The sequence below is a fragment of the Gordionus sp. m RMFG-2023 genome, chromosome 3 (genome assembly GCF_954871325.1).
Source record: "Gordionus sp. m RMFG-2023 chromosome 3, tfGorSpeb1-WG-v2, whole genome shotgun sequence".
Taxonomy (NCBI): domain Eukaryota; kingdom Metazoa; phylum Nematomorpha; class Gordioida; order Chordodea; family Parachordodidae; genus Gordionus; species Gordionus sp. m RMFG-2023.
Genome location: NC_088777.1, coordinates 32,704,188 through 32,726,793, shown reverse-complemented (window position 1 = coordinate 32,726,793; position 22,606 = coordinate 32,704,188). Strand labels below are relative to the sequence as shown.

The 22,606-nt window shown below is 26.7% G+C and overlaps 1 long non-coding RNA gene across 1 annotated transcript; it reads right to left on the bottom strand.

Annotated features, from left to right (window-relative positions):
* Positions 1-19,944: 19,944 nt before the first annotated feature.
* LOC135926519 (uncharacterized) lies at positions 19,945-21,564 on the bottom strand. Its single transcript, XR_010571904.1, has 3 exons — positions 21,436-21,564; positions 20,081-20,211; positions 19,945-20,042 (listed from the first exon to the last, which is right to left on the bottom strand). It is a non-coding gene; the product is annotated as an uncharacterized LOC135926519 (long non-coding RNA).
* Between the last annotated feature and the right edge of the window lie 1,042 nt (positions 21,565-22,606).

Here is a 22,606-nt window from a genome sequence, read left to right as displayed (position 1 = left end):
TTTGCCATATCTTGTAAATTCTTTACTATTTTATCATAAGTATGACTACCAGACCAGTCATTCTTTTACAAGCCAACGCTACATTTTTTCTTTCCAAACTTGTTATAGTGAGCAGTGACTACTATGCATCAACTAAAAATTAACATTTCTTAAAACCGTTCAAATAATTTGTTCTTAATTAATATACAAATTTAAATGTTAACTATACCGGCGATAGGCACTCCAACAATCTATTGTTATGCATATTAGCGACGCATAGGCGTAGCCAGGGAAGATGGACAAATGGAAATCCCCTCCCCTCAGAAATTTATCACTTTTTGTGAATATCATTTTAAGCTAATAAAAAATATCCCCCTTAGTCCTCCCCCCCCCCTCCCTGACCTTAAAAATGTATGCATATATCTTAAACAATAATTTGAAAGAAAGAATGTAAAAGTTGATATTTTTTATAAAACTATTCATCATAATTTATACATTTTTAGAAAAAAGCATTTATATATATAAAGTGGACCAAAAATGTTTTTTAATAAATGGAATGTAAGCCAAAGATAAGTCTTAAGACAAAAGTGTAATGTATTTTAATTATTAATAATAATAGATCCATAAAATTACTAAATAATATAATATATCAAATATAATTATTTATAAAGTGAGTAATTTGAATTTATTTATCTTAATAAAAGTAAAATATAATTATAAAACTATTGATAAAATTAAATAAAAAAAATTAAAGCACAATACAAACAGTGGAATATTATATGTGGTAGATTTACAGTATATCTAATTTTATCAATTATCATATGACAATCAAGTAATTTTTACCAATATAGCGAATTATTTATTTTACAGAAAACTATAAAATATTGACCAGGACATCAAAAAATATCTTTTAAATACATTGTGGGATGAATAATATGAAGATTAATTTTTAATATCATTTTTTATTTAAAATAAATAGATGGCGTTAAATAATTAAATGCTAATTGTTGCTATATTTATTATCATCAAGCGCATTGATTAGTAAAATTTGTTAAAATATTAACTGTAATATATTCTCTAACTGTCAAATATGTCTGTAAAAGTGGAATTTTACCTAGTATTTTGTAACTAAATCTATATAATAGAGGAATATCAACTATATGACTACTCACTTTTTATAAATAAATTTCTTATACTTGTTTGGAATAAATGATTACCATGCTTTTATATTAATGTATATATAAGTAATTCATTTTATTTTATATAAACCAATGAAAATATATTTCAAATTTGTTCCAGGTTTTTTTTAATTAAAATTAACCTCCTATCTTGTAAAAATATTTTATAACTATATATTTGTAATAGAAACAATTAGCCTCAAAGGCAATTAAATATATGATGAATTTAAAATATATATATTATTAATTGTGTTCGACGATTAATTGTGTTCGCGTTTTGTATAAATATATATATACTGCGGTACAAAAGGTAAAAAGATGTTAAATTTATAATAAAAATTGGTTTCATCACAATATTGAATAAGGTAACCCGGCCGAAGGCCCGCCAAAAGGGGGTTTGGGGGCGAAGCTCCTAGTAATTTTTTGATTCCCCCCCCCCTTAGGAAAATCCTGACTACGCCTATGTAGCGACGGTTCTATTAGACTTTTTATGATTTCTTTCTTTTCATTTTCCCATCTTTGGGAAATTCTACCAACCTCTGTTTTTCGGCAAATTATATTTTTTGTGGAACTAATGTTTTGATCATTTTTATAAATGAAAGATTTTCAACAATTGAAGATGGCTGAATGCTATCTATAATAAAAGTAGTTATTAAATCATCTAAAGTAGTTTGATTTCAAGTCTGAGGTCTCTTGACAAAAATATTAGTGGACGATGAGTCTATTCCAATATTTTCATTAATTGATTTACTCTCCTTCCCCTTTTTTATTTTTATAAACAGCGTTTTATGTTTTTTCTTAAAATTTAAAATTACAATTGTAACATTTATTTAGTATCTATACCCTTAAATGTTTTACAATGTTGCAAGTTGAGGTAATGCTAACTGAAATTTTGGTAGATATGGCTAACATTTTACTATCAGAGATTTGTTTTATTTATTTTGAGATATTATTTTAAAACATGCTATATAAATTGGCCATGGAAAAGCAATGTCTGAACTTATTGATGGTTCATTGATTATTACTTCTTCCTCTTCATCACAATTAAAATTAATCTAAAATAAATTTTTAAAATTAGTATATCTATATTATTATTTTCCGATGTCCTCACTACGTCATTGTGACGTCATGTCATCGCTACGTCATCATCGGTACGTATTTATTTTTATTTTTTTTATTCGTTGATTTTATTTATTTATTTTTACAAACAGATGAATAGAATTTCGAGAATTGATGGTGTACACATACCTAACATGGATTGAGAGATTTGAAAAATCGTCTTTGAATTGATAAAAACAATATTCCCTCAACTTTGTAAATATGAATGAAACTTTTTATTTCATTTAATCCTTTCTTTATTTTTTAGATTACCTTATCAATTTTCATCTCATATTATCAATCACACATTAATGAAATCTCTACAAGATACTCAACTTGTTTAAATAAAATTAACCAATTTCACTGAAAGTAAAAATGGCAGATTCCTTGAGATGGATTGTAATATCAAAATTTGTCTGGTTTATTGATAAACTCGGACATAATGCTTATATATATAATTTTTTATTATAGTAGTTTTAATGTTTTTTAATATATAAATTTAAATTATATGCACATAAGATATAAAATAAATTATGCATTCAAGTATTTTTGTTTATGATATAAAAAAGCGTTAAATAAAAGTATATCAAAATATATCTTAAAAGTATCTTAAAATAGATACAAATACCTTTAAAATAATATCTATATACAGATACTTTAACAAAAAATCTATATAGATACAGATACCACATTTTTATATCTAGATACTTTAACAACTCTGTTTATTTGTATAATGAACTATCTATTTTAAATTTAAGAATGAATGTAAGAAAAAGGGATAAAATATTTCGGAAGTTATAAAGAGTTTAATAGAATATTTTAGGTAGAAATTGAGGAAATGACTTAGGCATCAAGACCAAAGACTAAAATCAAGTTAGGATAAACAAATAATAAAATCGATATATCGGCAAAAGCAAATTGTCGTATAAGATATGGAAGTCGTCGATCATTAGTTATAAGCACAAGAATTAATGAAAACAATCGTTAATCGCTCACCAATTATTGTCAATAGCTTAAGGAAATAAAGCGCTAACTTTTACAGGAGAATGTTTAAGCAAACGACAAGCTAGGATAAATTATCAGGAATTTCACGCTGGTATTAGAAGAAACAAAAAAGAGACTAGAATTAATTGACAATAACGCGTTAATCAATTATAAGATATTATTAGAGACAAGAACTGTAACTAGGAAAATTTATCAAAAGAATTTCATGATGTTGATAGAAAAAATAAGGTTGAAAAGAGACTAGAAGTAATCGATAATCGTTTAGAAGCAATCGTTATTCAATTTTAAGTTATAATCAAGTTGTTACAGAGATTAAGCTAATCATTCAAGAGATCTTTAGAAATAAGCTACTAACTAGAATAATTTATCAAGAGAATTTTAGGCGGACGTAAGAAGTAACAAAGGTCGAAAGACTAGAATCAATCAATAATCGTTGATTAACAATCATGGATTGTTGAGAAGCAAGCGTTTATAGGAATAAGTTATCGTCAATCGCTTACAGAGATAAAGAGTTAATCGTTTACCAGGGATTGACAAGCAACAGAAGATAGAATAAATGTCAAAGCTGTTATTAGAAGAAATAAAATTTGTAAAGGCAATAAAGCGGTAATCTGACATAAGCAGTCGTTAGAAACTAAGAACACTAGGCAAGAGACAGCCTTTGTTAGAACGTAGAAAATATAAAAGATTAACTCAAGATATCATTAAAACGAGTCATCCGATAAGGACTAAGAGAAGATTAACTTTTGTGGAAATGTAAGATCAGTAAAGCAGAAATAGAAGGGAAATTTGGTCATTTGCACAATAGTTGGTCTAATTTAAGTGGTAATGTGGTGATATTCAAATTAATATTTTTATATAAATATTTTCTTATGCAAATTAGAAGAATTATTACAATGTTACTTAATTTCATATTATAGACTATTTCAAAGATATAAATTTTAAAATAAAATTTTATATTTATATAATTTTTTCTTTTTAATTTTCCACTTCAATTTTTATATTATCTATATTATAATTTTCCGATGTCCTCGATAAGTCATTCGTGACGTGATGTCATCGTTACGTATTTATTTATTCTTATTATTTATTTATCAATTTCAAATTAAAATAGTAAAGAAATAAATATTTTCTTCAAATCATTCTATTCTAAATTCAATCAACACAACAGTATTCATATTGGGTCACATGAAATTTTAATAATAGTGTGAAAGTAAATTATATTATATTGAAACAAATTATATATATGTATTTTAGATATCAAAAAATAAAAATAAATATTTTCTTTAAATCATTCTATTTTAAATTCAACTCAACAGTATTCAAGTAAATTCACTTCTAATGGGACATAATTTTAATTAGAATATTGTTTGAAGCGGAATTTGTTTCTGGTAGCTTTCTCAGCATTAAAGTTTTCATTCCTAGAATAAGTTTAATTCCAACTGATGCTTTCTAGCTTACCATTTTCCTTGAAGCGCCGCCAATTTCTCGTGAGACCTGCTGTTGTCATGACAATTAATATAACTCAGAGATAAACGTTGAATAAAGTAAGCATCTATTTACATCATCCTGTATTTTCACATGGACAGAATATGTGGCTATGTCTCGAATTTGTTCTCCTCCTAAACAACAGATTATGACCAATGATAAAACAAAAACTACAATCAATGTGGTATATCATGGGGTTACATCTGAATCAAGGTTTATACGAATAAATACGAAAGAACAATATTTAGTATGATTTTTTATATATTTTAAATAAATTTATATATCTATTTTAAGCATCCTACTTATTTTTAAAACTATCTATTTTGTCGAGCCGAACAATATGCCCTTTTAGCTCTGATGAATATTTTGTCATAGTACATTATTTTTATTATTTAAATAATATTATATAGGATTTTATATCAATTTCGAAAAGACGATATATTACAATCTATTTTTATCATTAAAATTACATATTTATTCTTAAGGATCCTATCTTTTTTAACTATACTTCTTTTTTCCTGCTAATTTTTTTGTATAACATAATAAAAAAAGATGATACGTTTTTCTATTTTTATGATTTAAATAGGATTTTACATTTATTCCCAAAAAACTATACAAGTACGATATTTATATTATTTAAATTATTCTATATCTAATCACAAGGATCCTATTTTTTTTAAAAGTTTGCCAATTGGTCTCTCCGAATAGTATTTTGTCTTAACCCTACCTTATAAAATTAACTTGAGAATTGGTTCTCAGAACAAACAATATTTGTCTTTATTCACAATATACTTACTATTTTGAATAATATTAGTAAATATTTCTAAAATTTTAATTTATCATTGTTCTTGCTCAATAAATAAGCTAATGATAAACACTTATTTATACTATGGCGATACATTAACTTATTTTTTAATTTACCTAATCTTACCCATACCTATATAGTTTTTTTAAATTTTTATAAAACTTTGATATCTCATGCTTTCTGATTCATCGCTATTTGTTAATCACCACTATTTGTGATTCATGGCTATCTCTGATTCCGTTCCATTTTGATTCCCATGCTACACTCTTCCCGGCCGAAAGCCGGGCTAGGGAGACGTCATAGTATAATTTTATTTATGTTATTATAAATGTTTATGTGAGCATGTGTATGGTAACGTAAAATAAAATGATTAGTATATATATCTTTTTATGTTTTTTCAAATTCATATACATTTTTCTTCTTTACAAGAGTTACTCTAATCTGCTATTACAGTGTAATCGGCTAAAAATCTCGCCTAAGCCTAATTAAGCTTAGCCTAAATAGCTCTTAATTAGGCTAAAATCTTAAAATTATTAGTCATAAATTATGAATTGTTGACTAATCGTCCGGCGTTAAGTAATAAAGCCCATCCTCAATTATTATTTATTTGTTAAAATTATCTTTATATTAAATTAAGGCTAGAATTATCATATATTTTGCTGACAACTGATAGCTCCTTAGTCGGTGCCCAATTTTAGATTAAGGGGTCGGCCAAAATTAGCCGATTACGCACATCGCAATTTTAATAAGGTTTTATTATAGTATAATGTTAAATTACATTTATAATTACGAATCAGTTATCTGCGGAAAAATTATCAAGCCCCATTTATAAGGCAATAGCGTTAATTTAATAGGAAAAAAATAATTAATTATATTTTTTACATGAACTGCATTAACATTTTTTAAACAAAAATAGTGTTCCAAATGGGTTCTGCTATAAAAAATATATATAAAATATTATTTTATCTAAAATTACAAAAAAATATATAGAATGTTAAAAAAATATCTAAGATGGTTGGGAAAATATAAAATTTACATAATGAAATTTTAAAAAAATGTAAAAATAAACAGTGTATTAGGTATAATTTAATGTGCAAGATAGTAAGCATGTTTAATTAATATGTTAGGAATATTCTTATATATAAAGATTAGTATCTTCTCTTATTTATATAGTCAAACATTTATCTTTTACAGGGCCCCAAGCTAACAGCCAACTCTGTCCACGAATATGGAATCAGGCCTTAGCCCGCGTAGTTTTGTAAGAACTATTAGAAACTTACTGGCTACTTCATGCCTCAGCAGGCCTAAGTATCTGTTAGATTTAACCATTGAAGTGGGTTTATTAATTAAATGTGATCATTATCTTGCTCACATTAATCGTTTAAAATACAAAAAGCTTTATTAAAAATAAATATTTACCATTTTGTGTATGTTTTCCACTACCTTATATATTTTTTGTACATTTTATAAATGACTTATGTCTTTTCTTTTTCTAATTTTTTATTTCAATACAAATTTTATGAAAATAAGATTTCCTTACCAATCTCATTGCTTTGTGGATATTGTAAAATTATTTTAATAATTCATTATAAATCGTATATCATATACCTTAAAATTGATTTTAAAGTTTAGAGAAATAAATAATAGTCGTATCATATCATACACTGGAAAGACATCCCACAATTAAGTGGGCACTCCACCACCCTATAGAGGGCGTTTTCAGTGCAGTGAATTTGCATTCACTGTTTGGCAGTAATTTATTTTATTGTCAGGGTCCGTTTAATTTAAGAGAACTTACGGTACCTCTTTTAGATAAGGGTTTAAAAAAAATAAAATAAGTTTAATATATATAAAACGAAAATCAACATTTTTCAAATTATATTCCTAATAAATTTGGTCAATCGAATATTTAGTGAGTGGTCGGTTTTGAGCTCGGCAATCGGTCAAATCAAATTATTTTCAAAATATTTTAGAATAATGCTTAGCACGTAAATATACACGTATAAAACAAAAATGAAGAGATTTTGATAAATAACGCCAGCAATATTTACTTTAAAAAATTTCCATTGTTTTACTATTCTAAACCTACTCATTAAACATCAAAGAAACCTAAAAAAAATTTTTAATTTTTAGGTTTTTCATATGTATATATATACCCAAATATAAAAAAAGTGCTATCCAATCATCATTCCGGTTTCCTAAAATGATACATATTCAAACATATAACGCCCTCTTACGGATATATATTTGTTAATTTTTAAAATTAAATAAAATGTATATTTGTTTTAATAAGCTAGAAAAATAAATTTCTTATTAATAATATTAAATAAAAATAAAATTATATACTATATCATTTAATCAGTATTCTTCATTTATAATAAAAAAATGATTTAAATATATTTTAAAAAAAGTTTAAAAAATTATCATTAAAAAAATATGCGTAATAAATTTTTGATTGATTTATAATTGATAATGATTGATTGCCTTTTAGCAATGCATTAGCAATTCAATGTATAGTGGGGAAATTTTTTCCGGGGAATTATTTTCCAGGGGAATTTTTTTTCCGGAGAATTATTTATCTGGGGAATTATTTTCCGGGTATTTTTTTTCCGGGGAATTATTTTCCTGGGGATTTTTTTCCGGGGATTTATTTTCCGGGATTTTTTTCCGGGATTCCTTAGAATGATATTGGGTATTTGTATATTGGGTATGAAAGGAAAGAGTATGATTATTTAAACTTTAATTTTTTTTATTTAAAGGCATGTTTAGAAGAAAATAAATAAATTTAAGATTTGGTATTTGTTAAGAAGAAGAAAAGGAAGAGCAGACGATTTGATATTTGTTAGAAAAAAAGGAAAAAAAAGTAATATTCATGTAGAATTTTATATTGTTAAAGTTAAAATTGTTTTTTAAGAATAATGAAAAAAAAAGATTCATTAAGTAAGGTTAGGGGGAAAAAATTATATAGATTATTATATTATAAAGATAAAAAAAGAAAATTATTTATAGTGTTTGAGTTAAGTTATGAGAAATAGTTGTTAAAATTTAGATAGGAAAAAAATGTATTTATATGAAATGAGTGATAAGTAAATTTGTTAAGGAAATATAAAATAATGCTGAATTATTGATAGTGATTTAAAAATGTTTAAGGAATATATATAAAATGTTACTTTGTAATCTTCTTAAATTATTATTTATGAAAAAATTATATACAGATTATGACTATAAATTCTGTCAAGAAAATTGCGAATTTGATGAGGATTGTAGAGAAGATAAAAAAAATAGTGATATATAGTGATCCAAATTAGTATTTGATTGAGTGTCTTGTAAAAAAATTATTAGTAATGGTGAAGAAAATATGTAAGATAGCTAAGGAAATCTATAAATAAAAGATATGATTAAATGAAATATAAAGTTGGCTTGAGGTAGGAAGAAACATTGTATCATGGATAGTGATATGTGATTTATGTAATATATATATATAAATAAGTTTCTCCACATAAATTTTATCGCTTCATTAAAAAACCAACGACTTTTTTGATCCATTTATTGTAATACACCACATTTTCATGAAAACAAATATACAAAAAGGGAATTCAAATTCTATTCTTCTTTTCAAGAATAATGAATTAATAAATAATAATCATATCATATTATACACTGGGGAGACATCCCACAATTAAGTGGGCACTCCACCACCCCATAGAGGGCGTCTCCAGTGCAGTGAATTTGCATTCACTGTTTGGCAGAAAATTTACCCTACTGTCTGGGTCCTGTTTAATTTGAGTGGGATGACAGGTACCACTCGTGGATAAGCCAGGATCCACAAAGTTAACAGTAATTTAGCCTACTGTCAGGGTCCCGTTTAATTTGAGTGGGATGACGGGTACCACTCGTGGATAAGCCAGGATCCAAATTGTAAATAATGTTTATTTATTATAAGATAGGAGGGTCATTCCATGTCAAATGAGCAAAAAAAATGAGATTTTCGGCCGACCCCCTTCGATTTTTTTAAAATTTGGTAAGCAAAGAAAGGTCAATGTAACTAAGAATTAGCCAAAATTTTAGCCTCGTAACATTTATATTTTTGGAGATATTAGGGTTCAAAGTGGCAAAAATGTCGTATTTTTACCATTATCTGCCTTCATTCAATTAAGCATATCTTAAAAACTATCTAATTGTAAATAACAAATTTAATATCAAAATTACTTACAAAGATTCTACTTTTAGATAAAAAAAAAATTTTTTTTTTCAATTTCCGGCCATTTTATTAAATATATAAGGACTAAAAACAATTTTTTAGAAATTATACGACCTTCAATTTTTTTAAAAAATTTAGTAGACAACACTGAACTCTTCCTTTATATTTATAAAAAAAAATTGGTCTGGGACGAGGCCATCTTCATTCTCAAAATCGATAAAAATGTTTAGAAAAGTGTATAAATATTTTCCCGAAAGGGGGCGTCTTTGCATAAATTTATATTTAAATCAGTTTTTAATGGTTTTTCTTAGACTATTTGATATAATTTAAAGGAGTATTTATCTTGTAAGTGAAAATAACAATAAATGGGGCTTTCATTCAATTATAGAAATTGCCTATCGATAAAAGAAATTCAATTTATTACTTTATTTATAATTTTTTATAAAATTTTTTGCTAATATAACATATATTAATATTAATAAAATATATTCAACCAAATTTATACTTCTTGAATATATGAATCAGAATCTTTAGCATTTCATATATGGCGCCCTAAATATTAAAAATAATTGATATAATATAAATTTTAAAATCTAATATATAACTCACTTTTAAAAGATTCTAATTTTTCGGTAGCGCATTTACTTTCTTGTGACGACAATGTGTAACTACGGCCAGTAGCAGTTAACGGTGAAACTAATGTTAAGATATGACATTTTGGCAAGTAGAGAGTGTCGTCTATACTTGGAAATGTAAAGGAATTAGAAGGTCCGGATGGGTGTAAAAACTTTATATATATTTCTTCCTCCTTTTGATTTTTCCCTAAAACTAAGGCTAACCACCAATTAGAATCATAAAAACATGTTATATACCCTGATATCTCTCCAAAAATGATACTTTCATCATTATATGATAAATATTCTATATTATTTCTATTGAATTGGAATACATTTTACTCTTAAATTGATGTAGACCTGTGGGAATCACCGTGTGAATTTTCTGTGTTCCAGGTATAGGTCTCGTTTTTGAAAACCTTTCCCTGAGTAATATTTCTTCGTGATCATAATTTTCTTGGGTCATATATTCAAAATATATGCCATTAATATTTTCTTTAGCGAACTCGTACAATTCATATGATGTGATTATTTGCTTTGAGTAAGGTCTTTGTAAACTAGCTCTAGCGGCTAATCTTTTAACAGTGCCACCAATCCCATCACAAACACTTTTCCCATGTGCTGTAGCAGAAAAATGTCATTCCGCCTGTATCCCGAAATCCATCTCATGATGGCAAATATTAATAAAATTTTTACGATTTTTATACTGTGCAGCAGATCCATCGGAAAAATAAAAAATTTTATTTGGCATACAAATTTTATTAATTAAAAAATTTACCAATGTTTTTTGGAAATAATGTACTGCTATTGTATTGTGTTGCAAAGATTCGGATATCATTACATAATTTAGGCAACAAATATTGGCTAAATTATCTTTATAATATATAACAAAAGGGTGAACAGTGGATTGAGCTCTATTCCAATGATAACTTTGTACTTCATCCTGAAGTATAAAGCTATAGTTTTCTGAAAAATCACATAAAATTAAATATTGGCCTTTGTCTAAGTTCAATTTTAGATTTTTTTGATACAATGATTGTTACGTTGAAATAAAAGAATGGGGTAATAAAGATTCCATTTTTTCAAAAAAGGCATTGATAAATTCATCTACTGGCTTGGTTATTGTTTCAAGAGTGGTTCTATCTACGGATAGCCATTATTTGTATGTTATAAATTCGATGTCCTTAGAACGAAACAATATTTCTATTTGGTGGCGTAAATTTGTTGACCCTGGACAATTATCACATTTGCCCAAATAACAGGATGGTTGAGGCGGATTACAAATTATTAAGGGTAAAATATGTTTATATGTTTTAATGGGCAACATATCATCTTTGGTTACTGGGTAAATTTGATCCAATGATCATTAATTTAAAATTTTGGTGGTAGCTGCAAACACAAACATTATGTGTACCACTACCTCCTACGAGTATACAATTTTTTGGGCGAATGCTTGCAATTTCGAAAAACCGATTTTAACATCAGGCCTCATTTCTTTAAAAAATATATAAATTTCTTTCAAATTATCTAAAATTAATCTCTTTTGTATTGTATTCTTTTTTCCGTCTTCGGTCAAAATTGAAAGGCAATCTTTCTTGCCTGGCATGATTCTGCTTATTTCGTCCGTACAATAAAATTCTTGTACAATTTTAACTGTACATTCGTCTATAGTATTTCCAGGCTTGGGGTTAGGGGTTGATAAAAATCCCTTTTCCGCTATCAATAATTTAGCTTGTCTTGCCATGTATTTTGTTGTATTAAATTCATTCATTATTTTGGACACTGTCCAATTCTTTGGTAATATCGTCAAAATTTTATATTTATCAGTTTTAGATAAGAGTGAAAATTTTTTTTTAATATTGCTTAGAATACCATCATCTTTATCGATAGTAGCTGGCTCAATCGTATTTATATCTAAATGAGTTTCTATAGCCTTTTTTATTTTGGTAATTTTTTTAATTGGATATCTTTTTTCTCTCAACCTTTTCTTTTTTATTGGAGATTCTCCAATTTCTATCAATGATGTATTAATTGATTCATAAGCCAGGTTCTCTTCGATATGATGAATATCAGGGTCTTTAAATGCGTCATTTGACTTACTAGCTGTTCCGAGTTTTCTTCGACATTATCACATATCTTATCATCTGAGTGAAGTGACATCCAAGATTGTACATTTCTAAGATTTGTAGTTACATTATTATGTTTTAGTATTTTAAAAGGGTTACAGCATCTAGTTTTTCGAATAAGATTTTTGTTCATTTTATTGAAATTCTATATGATAAAACAAATTAATTTATAAAAATATCACCGAATATCTAATAATTACAGGTGTACCGATTAGGGGGTTAATCCGATACGATATTGCAGATATTATATTGATATCGGCCAAATAACCGATATCACTAATCTGATTTTGCTCGCTCTACATATTATATATTTTATCATAACTTAAAACAAATAATTATAATTTAAATTAACCTAGTATTTCAGGACTATTTATTCATGTAAAATTCTATATAAAATTTAGTAAAAATATGGTATAATCATTTTTTGTTCCAAAAACCCTATTTTGATGTAGAAAGTAACTGGTTAATTTTTGAAAAAATTATTGATTTAGTTTTAAAACCAAAAATATCCTTATAAGACATTATTAATTATTTTCATTTAGTTTTTTATAAAATTTATCGCTTCAATTAAATAATTTTTTTACCTTTGATATTATAAGAATAATTAGAATTTATTATAAGAATAATTAGAATTTATTATAGTTTTTTTAAAATACCAAGAAATTAATTAAAAAATGAATTAATATAGTGAGCATGTGTTATTGAATGATTAATCAATTTTAAATTTTTCTTTATTTTATTGATTGAAACACTCATTTATTCTTATTTACAAGTAAAGCTATGCCGATTTTAGAAAATCCGATCCAATATTTATATTGTTTGGGTTATTGATGATTCTTTTATTTTGTATATAATTTTATAATAATAATAAATTAATATTTGTAATATTTTATTAGCTTTTCCACGTCAATGGAAGAATTATAATTCTTCATATATTATTTTTTTTGGTAAAAACAAAACAATAAATACAATGTACATAATATGGAGACACAAAAAAAATATAATATATCTTGACTTTGAAAAATTTATTTTTTTTGCGACGATCACATTATTTTAAAAAATTGATCGATATTTGGTGGATCATATTTTATTAATATTCGTTAAATATATGTTATATGGGCAAATATATAATAATTATAAATAATAATGTAATAAATTGAGTTTCTTTTATCGATAGATAATTTCTATACTTGAATGAAAGCCCCATAAGTGAAGAAAATATTATAATTTATATTTACAAGATGAATAATCCTTTAAATTATATCAAATAGTCCAAGAAAAACCATTAAAAACTGATTTAAATATAAATTTATGCAAAGACGCCCCCTTTCGGGAAAATATTTATACACTTTTCTAAACATTTTTATCGATTTTGAGAATGAAGATGGCCTCGTCCCAGACCAATTTTTTTTTATAAATATAAAGGAAGAGTTCAGTGTTGTCTACTAAATTTTTTAAAAAAATTGAAGGTCGTATAATTTCTAAAAAATCGTTTTTAGTCCTTATATATTTAATAAAATGGCCGGAAATTGAAAAAAAAAATTTTTTTTTATCTAAAAGTAGAATCTTTGTAAGTAATTTTGATATTAAATTTGTTATTTACAATTAGATAGTTTTTAAGATATGCTTAATTGAATGAAGGCAGATAATGGTAAAAATACGACATTTTTGCCACTTTGAACCCTAATATCTCCAAAAATATAAATGTTACGAGGCTAAAATTTTGGCTATTTCTTAGTTACATTGACCTTTCTTTGCTTACCAAATTTTAAAAAAATCGAAGGGGGTCGGCCGAATCGTGGTTGATTTGTCATGGAATGACCCAGGATAGGAATATGTATTAGAAAAAAGGGGGGGGGGGGGTGATTAAGGGGTAAAGAGGAAGAAGAATTAGTTTTTGTAATTTATTTATTTATTTTTGTTTTATTTTCTCTTTTTTGTTTTCTCTTTTTGTTTTAATTTTATATTTATTGGTAATAAGAGATTCTTGTGTTAAAATAATGTTAATATCATATTGATCAAGGAGTTTCCTAAGTATAGTTGTTTTTGATAGTAGGCCAGGAATGTTGTAGGAGTAGATTGTTAGATTTTTGAAAATTGACATAATATAAATTAAAGTAAATTGTAAGATAAATTTGAATTTTGAAATAGAAAAAAAATGGGGAAAAAATAAGCAGACGATACTTGGAAAATTGAAAAGCAAAAAGCAGACAAGAGAAATGATGAATAAGAAAATATCAATGAAATTAAGTTTTAACCCGTTACTGGTTAACGGTGCATATATGCACCACCTCCTATATACCTTATTTTAACATAGTAGTTTTTTTTTTAAAAATAATAAAAAAGATTTTTATATAGTTCAGACATTGTACTTCAAAACTGGAAAAGAAAAATATGAAAAAATATTTTTTTATGCCCCTAAGAAACCCTCAAACTTTGCGAATTTATGAGGTCTAAAATGAAAATTTTCTAAGTGATCTCACCAGCATATTATAAAATTATTTCGATGAAAACTAGTGTGTATATATTCTTTATAGATATATCAATATTTATCAATCATTTTTGAATTTTTAAATAATTAATATTTTAGTAGGTAACCACATAAAGTTGACTGGTGCATATATGCACCGTTAACCATCTAGCAGTATATATTATTTAAAAAAATTCAAACAAATGAAATTTAACATAATGAATTATAATTTTTTATATTATACTTAAAACCACTACCGTCACTAAGGGTGGGAAGGGGAGGAGTGGGTGGCTCGAGCCCCTTAAGAATTTTTTAAAAAAATTTTATACCCAAAAAAGACCTTTTGAAAATAATTAAAAAAAATTTTTTTCCCCTGAGATTAAATCGAATAATATATTGTTCCTATTATAATTTTTTATCCCGATCAAATTATATGAAATTATTAGGTTCATAAATATTCAAAAGTTTAAAATTATTTTTAGCCTTTTCCTTTCTGAAGATTTTATTTTATTTATATAAATTATTATGCACCTGTTTTGTCAATTCAATCAAAATTATCAAAATAATAGATGACTAATAAAAAAATCAAGATTCTACGAAAATAATTTGTCTAGATATTTAATTTTTAATAAATTTTTTTAATGAAACGTTTTCTAACAATTGAACAAGCGCTTGCTCAACTTTTTGAAGAGGAACCAATTGAAGAAAGAGATATGGTTATAATTCCGCCAAACCCCTCTGCAGTTAGTGATGAAGAAGATTTCGATGAAAATGACTTAACAAATGTCGGAGTTTTGCCTTCAGATACAGCTGGAGAATTGGAGATTCATAATTCAGTTGATGACGACCTTCCAGAACCATATTCTACAAGAAGCTATTCTCGAATTTCTCACAATTTAAAATGGAGAAAAACGGATGCAATATATTCTTCAAGCCCTTTCAATGGAGAAAAGGAAGATGTAATAAAACTTGAAAATGATTTACATGGTAAAAGTCGATCAGATATATTTTGTTTAATTTTCGACGAAGACTTATATTCCCTAATTGTAGAACAAAGTAATATTTATGCTAAACAAATGAATAGACCTAACATATGCATAACCATCCAAGATATTCAGAGATTTATTGGAATTCTGTATGTAGTCGCAAAGTAAATATTTAAAGAATATAGTGTGCTTGAAAATGAAATTGTGAGTGATAGAAGTTTTTGTAGAATTAATAGATATCATTATTTCTCGAAGGTGGCGATTTAACATCAGCCATTTTCCCGCAGATGAAAAAAGTCTAATAAATAATAATCATCATATTATCATATTATACATTGGGGAGACATCCCACAATTAAGTGGGCACTCCACCACCCCATAGAGGGCGTCTCCGGTGCAGTGAATTTGCATTCACTGTTTGGCAGAAAATTTACCCTACTGTCTGGGCCCTGTTTAATTTGAGTGGGATGACAGGTACCACTCGTGGATAAGCCAGGATCCACAAAGTTGACAGTAATTTACCCTACTGACAGGGTCCCATTTAATTTGAGTGGGATGACGGGTACCACTCGTGGATAAGCCAGGATCCACATTGTAAATAATGTGAATTTATTATAAAAGATAAGATAGGAATATGTATTAGAAAAAAGGGGAGGGGGGGGGGTGATTAAGGAGTAAAGAGGAAGAAGAATTAGTTTTTGTTATTTGTAATTTATTTATTTTTTTTGTTTTGTTTTCTCTTTTTTTTTTTATATTAATGGTAATAAGAGATTCTTGTGTTAAAATAATGTTAATATCATATTGATCAAGGAGTTTCCTAAGTATAGTTGTTTTTGAAAGTAGGCCAGGAATGTTGTAGGAGTAGATTGTTAGATTTTTGAAAATTGACATAATATAAATTTTAAAGTAAATTGTAAGATAAATTAAAATTTTGAAATAGAAAAAAATGGGGAAAAAATAAGCAGACGATACTTGGAAAAATTGAAAAAGCAGACAAGAGAAATGAATAAGAAAATATCCATGAAATTGAGTTTTAAGAGAGGATTAAAGTTAAATTTTGTTTAAGAAAGAAGTTGTAATTATATTAAATGTTGATTTATATTATTTTGTTTAAATTAAGTTAATAAGATTAATATATAGAAAAAATAAATTGTTAAAGGAAATAAATAATTGAAATAAAAGATAAATAGATGATTTATAATGGTACTTGCTAAACTTTATAGTAGCTTAGGTAAAGAATTGGAGAAGATAAGAAAGAATTAAGTTATGATGAATTGATTGAGATAAATTAGTAAATAAAGAAGAGAATTTATTTCTTTGAATCTAGAAAAAATAAAAAAATTAATGAATAAAAGTAATAACTTGACAGAGATATATTATGGGTTATGTATAATCCTCAGCAATTAAAAAAAGAGTCTCATTACTCTCCCAAACATCTTCCATGCATTTGAAAGAATTTACTAAGTTTTGATTCAGAAGAGTAGAAGTCAGGCTTTTCATGTCATAAAAAATGTATGTAGTCGCAAAGTAAATATTTAAGGAATATAGTGTGCTTGAAAATAAATTGTGAGTGATAGAAGTATTTGTAGAATTGATAGATATCATTATTTCTTGGAGGTGCGATTTAACATCAGCCATTTTCTCGCAGACGAAAAAAGTCCATTTAATGAATAAGATTCACATATACGTATTTCTATTTAAGACTGTAATAAAATAATCATATCATATTCATATTATACACTGGGGAGACATCCCACAATTAAGTGGGCACTCCACCACCCCATAGAGGGCGTCTCCAGTGTAGTGAATTTGCATTCACTGTTTGGCAGAAAATTTACCCTACTGTCTGGGCCCTGTTTAATTTGAGTGGGATGACAGGTGCCACTCGTGGATAAGCCAGGATCCACAAAGTTGACAGTAATTTACCCTACTGACAGGGTCCCGTTTAATTTGAGTGGGATGACAGGTACCACTCGTGGATAAGCCAGGATCCACATTGTAAATAATGTTTATTTATTAAAAAAGATAAGATAGGAATATGTATTAGAGAAAGGGGGGGGGGTGATTAAGGAGTAAAGAGAAGAAGAATTAGTTTTTGTAATTTATTTATTTATTTTTTTTGTTTTGTTTTCTCTTTTATTTTTAAATATTATTGGTAATAAGAGATTCTTGTGTTAAAATAATGTTAATATCATATTGATCAAGGAGTTTCCTAAGTATAGTTGTTTTTGAAAGTAGGTCAGGAATGTTGTAGGAGTAGATTGTTAGATTTTTGAAAATTGACATAATATAAATTTTAAAGTAAATTGTAAGATAAATTTGAATTTTGAAATAGAAAAAAAATGGGGAAAAAATAAGCAGACGATACTTGGAAAAATTGAAAAAGCAAAGAGCAGACAAGAGAAATGATGAATAAGAAAATATCCATGAAATTGAGTTTTAAGAGAGGATTAAAGTTAAATTTTGTTTAAGAAAGAAGTTGTAATTATATTAAATGTTGATTTATATTATTTTGTTTAAATTAAGTTAATAAGATTAATATATAGAAAGAATAAATTGTTAAAGGAAATAAATAATTGAAATAAAAGATAAATATATGATTTATAATGGTACTTGCTAAACTTTATAGTAGCTTAGGTAAAGAATTGGAGAAGATAAGAAAGAATTAACCTATGATAAATTGATTGAGATAAATTAGTAAATAAAGAAGAGAATTTATTTCTTTGAATCTAGAAAAAATAAAAAATTAATGAATAAAAGTAATAACTTGACAGAGATATATTATGGGTTATGTATAATCCTCAGCAATTAAAAAAAAGAGTCTCATTACTCTCCCAAACATCTTCCATGCATTTGAAAACATTTACTAGAGTTTTGATTCGGAAGAGTAGAAGTTAGGCTTTTCATGTCATAAAAAATGTATGTAGTCGCAAAGTAAATATTTAAGGAATATAGTGTGCTTGAAAATGAAATTGTGAGTGATAGAAGTATTTGTAGAATTGATATATATCATTATTTCTTGGAGGTGAGATTTCTTATTTTTAAAAATGCGCAAAAAACTCAATAAATAATAATCATATCATATTATACACTGGGGAGACGTCCCACAATTAAGTGGGCACTCCACCACCCCATAGAGGGCGTCTCCAGTGCAGTGAATTTGCATTCACCATTTGGCAGAAAATTTACCCTACTGTCTGGGTCTCGTTTAATTTGAGTGGGATGACATGTACCACTCGTGGATAAGCCAGGATCCACAAAGTTGACAGTAATTTACCCTACTGTCAGGGTCCCGTTTAATTTGAGTGGGATGACGGGTACCACTCGTGGATAAGCCAGGATCCACATTGTAAATAATGTTTATTTATTATAAAAGATAAGATAGGAATATGTATTAGAAAAAAGGGGGGGGGGTGATTAAGGAGTAAAGAGGAAGAAGAATTAGTTTTTGTAATTTATTTATTTATTTTTTTTGTTTTCTCTTTTTTGTTTTGTTTTCTCTTTTTTTTTTTAATATTATTGGTAATAAGAGATTCTTGTGTTATAATGTTAATATCACATTGATCAAGGAGTTTCCTAAGTATAGTTGTTTTTGAAAGTAGGCCAGGAATGTTGTAGGAGTAGATTGTTAGATTTTTGAAAATTGACATAATATAAATTTTGAAGTAAATTGTAAGATAAATTTGAATTTTGAAATAGAAAAAAAATGGGGAAAAAATAAGCAGACGATACTTGGAAAAATTGAAAAAGCAAAAAGCAGACAAGAGAAATGATGAATAAGAAAATACCCATGAAATTGAGTTTTAAGAGAGGATTAAAGTTAAATTTTGTTTAAGAAAGAAGTTGTAATTATATTAAATGTTGATTTATATTATTTCGTTTAAATTAAGTTAATAAGATTAATATATAGAAAAAATAAATTGTTAAAGGAAATAAATAATTGAAATAAAAGATAAATAGATGATTTATAATGGTACTTGCTAAACTTTATAGTAGCTTAAGTAAAGAATTGAAGAAGATAAGAAAGAATTAAGTTATGATGAATTGATTGAGATAAATTAGTAAATAAAGAAGAGAATTTATTTCTTTGAATCTAGAAATAATAAAAAATTAATGAATAAAAGTAATAACTTGACAGAGATATATTATGGGTTATGTATAATCCTCAGCAATTAAAAAAAGAGTCTCATTACTCTCCCAAACATCTTCCATGCATTTGAAAGAATTTACTAGAGTTTTGATTCAGAAGAGTAGAAGTCAGGCTTTTCATGTCATAAAAAAATGTATGTAGTCGCAAAGTAAATATTTAAGGAATATAGTGTGCTTGAAAATGAAATTGTAAGTGATAGAAGTATTTGTAGAATTGATATATATCATTATTTCTTGGAGGTGAGATTTCTTATTTTTAAAAATGCGCAAAAAACTAAATAAATAATAATCATATCATATTATCATATTATACACTGGGGAGACGTCCCACAATTAAGTGGGCACTCCACCACCCCATAGAGGGTGTCTCCAGTGCAGTGAATTTGCATTCACTGTTTGGCAGAAAATTTACCCTATCATATCATATCATATCATATTATACACTGGGGAGACATCCCACAATTAAGTGGGCACTCCACCACCCCATAGAGGGTGTCTCCAGTGCAGTGAATTTGCATTCACTGTTTGGCAGAAAATTTACCCTACTGTCTGGGTCCTGTTTAATTTGAGTGGGATGACAGGTACCACTCGTGGATAAGCCAGGATCCACAAAGTTGACAGTAATTTAGCCTACTGTCAGGGTCCCGTTTAATTTGAGTGGGATGACGGGTACCACTCGTGGATAAGCCAGGATCCACATTGTAAATAATGTTTATTTATTATATAAGATAAGATAGGAATATGTATTAGAAAAAAGGAGGAGAGGGGGGGGGGTTGAAGGAGTAAAGAGGAAGAAGAGTTAGTTTTTATAATTTGTAATTTATTTATTTTTTGTTTTCTCGTTTTTGTTTTGTTTTCTCTTTTTTTTTTTTATATTATTAGTAATAAGAGATTCTTGTGTTAAAAAAATGTTAATATCATATTGATCAAGGAGTTTCCTAAGTATAGTTGTTTTTGAAAATAGGCCAGGAATGTTGTAGGAGTAGATTGTTAGATTTTTGAAAATTGACATAATATAAATTTTAAAGTAAATTGTAAGATAAATTTGAATTTTGAAATAGAAAAAAATGGGGAAAAAACAAGCAGACAATACTTGGAAAATTGAAAAGGCAAAAAGCAGACAAGAGAAATGATGAATAAGAAAATATCCATGAAATTGAGTTTTAAGAGAGGATTAAAGTTAAATTTTGTTTAAGAAAGAAGTTGTAATTATATTAAATGTTGATTTATATTATTTTGTTTAAATTAAGTTAATAAGATTAATATATAGAAAAAATAAATTGTTAAAGGAAATAAATAATTGAAATAAAAGATAAATAGATGATTTATAATGGTACTTGCTAAACTTTATAGTAGCTTAGGTAAAGAATTGGAGAAGATAAGAAAGAATTAAGTTATGATGAATTGATTGAGATAAATTAGTAAATAAAGAAGAAAATTTATTTCTTTGAATCTAGAAAAAATAAAAAATTAATGAATAAAAGTAATAACTTAACAGAGATTTATTATGGGTTATGTATAATCCTCAGCAATTAAAAAAAGAGTCTCATTACTCTCCCAAACATCTTCCATGCATTTGAAAGAATTTACTAGAGTTTTGATTCAGAAGAGTAGAAGTCAGGCTTTTCATGTCATAAAAAATGTATGTAGTCGCAAAGTAAATATTTAAGGAATATAGTGTGCTTGAAAATGAAATTGTGAGCGATAGAAGTATTTGTAGAATTGATATATATCATTATTTCTTGGAGGTGAGATTTCTTATTTTTAAAAATGCGCAAAAACTCAATAAATAATAATTATATCATATTACTATACACTGGGGAGACGTCCCACAATTAAGTGGGCACTCCACCACCCCATAGAGGGCGTCTCCAGTGCAGTGAATTTGCATTCACTGTTTGGCAGAAAATTTACCCTACTGTACATAAAACTAATATTACCTTCTTCTCGAATATGAATTAAGGACAACTGTCAATAAATGATAATTATAACTGGCAGATGCAACAATTGCAAATAAACTTTATATTGATATATAAAAATTTCAATATAGTATATTATAATTTCATATGAATGTCTCAGATTAATTTTAAAAATAGGGAATCGTCTGCTTTATGAAACGATAAATCATTTGAGAAGAAATTATAAACACAAACATGTTTTGTTTTATTTTTTAAATATATTTTTTGCTTTTCGAATTCATAAATATCACAAAGTAACCAAAAATAAAATAAGTATACTAATCCATAGAAATATATAAAAATATATAATTTCTTATTTCTTATTCTATCCTTTATCTTTAAAAAGATACCGTTATACTCTCTTTAATTAAACGGGTGACAGTAGGGTAAATTAGTACCAATCAGTGAAATCCAATGCACTGAAATGCCTTATAAGAGCGGTGGAAGCCACTTAATTGTTAATTTTCACAGTGTTCGTTACGATAAAAATTTTAAATGAATTGATATATCCTTTCCAATATAGTATATACTTATATGTTCTTCATAAAAA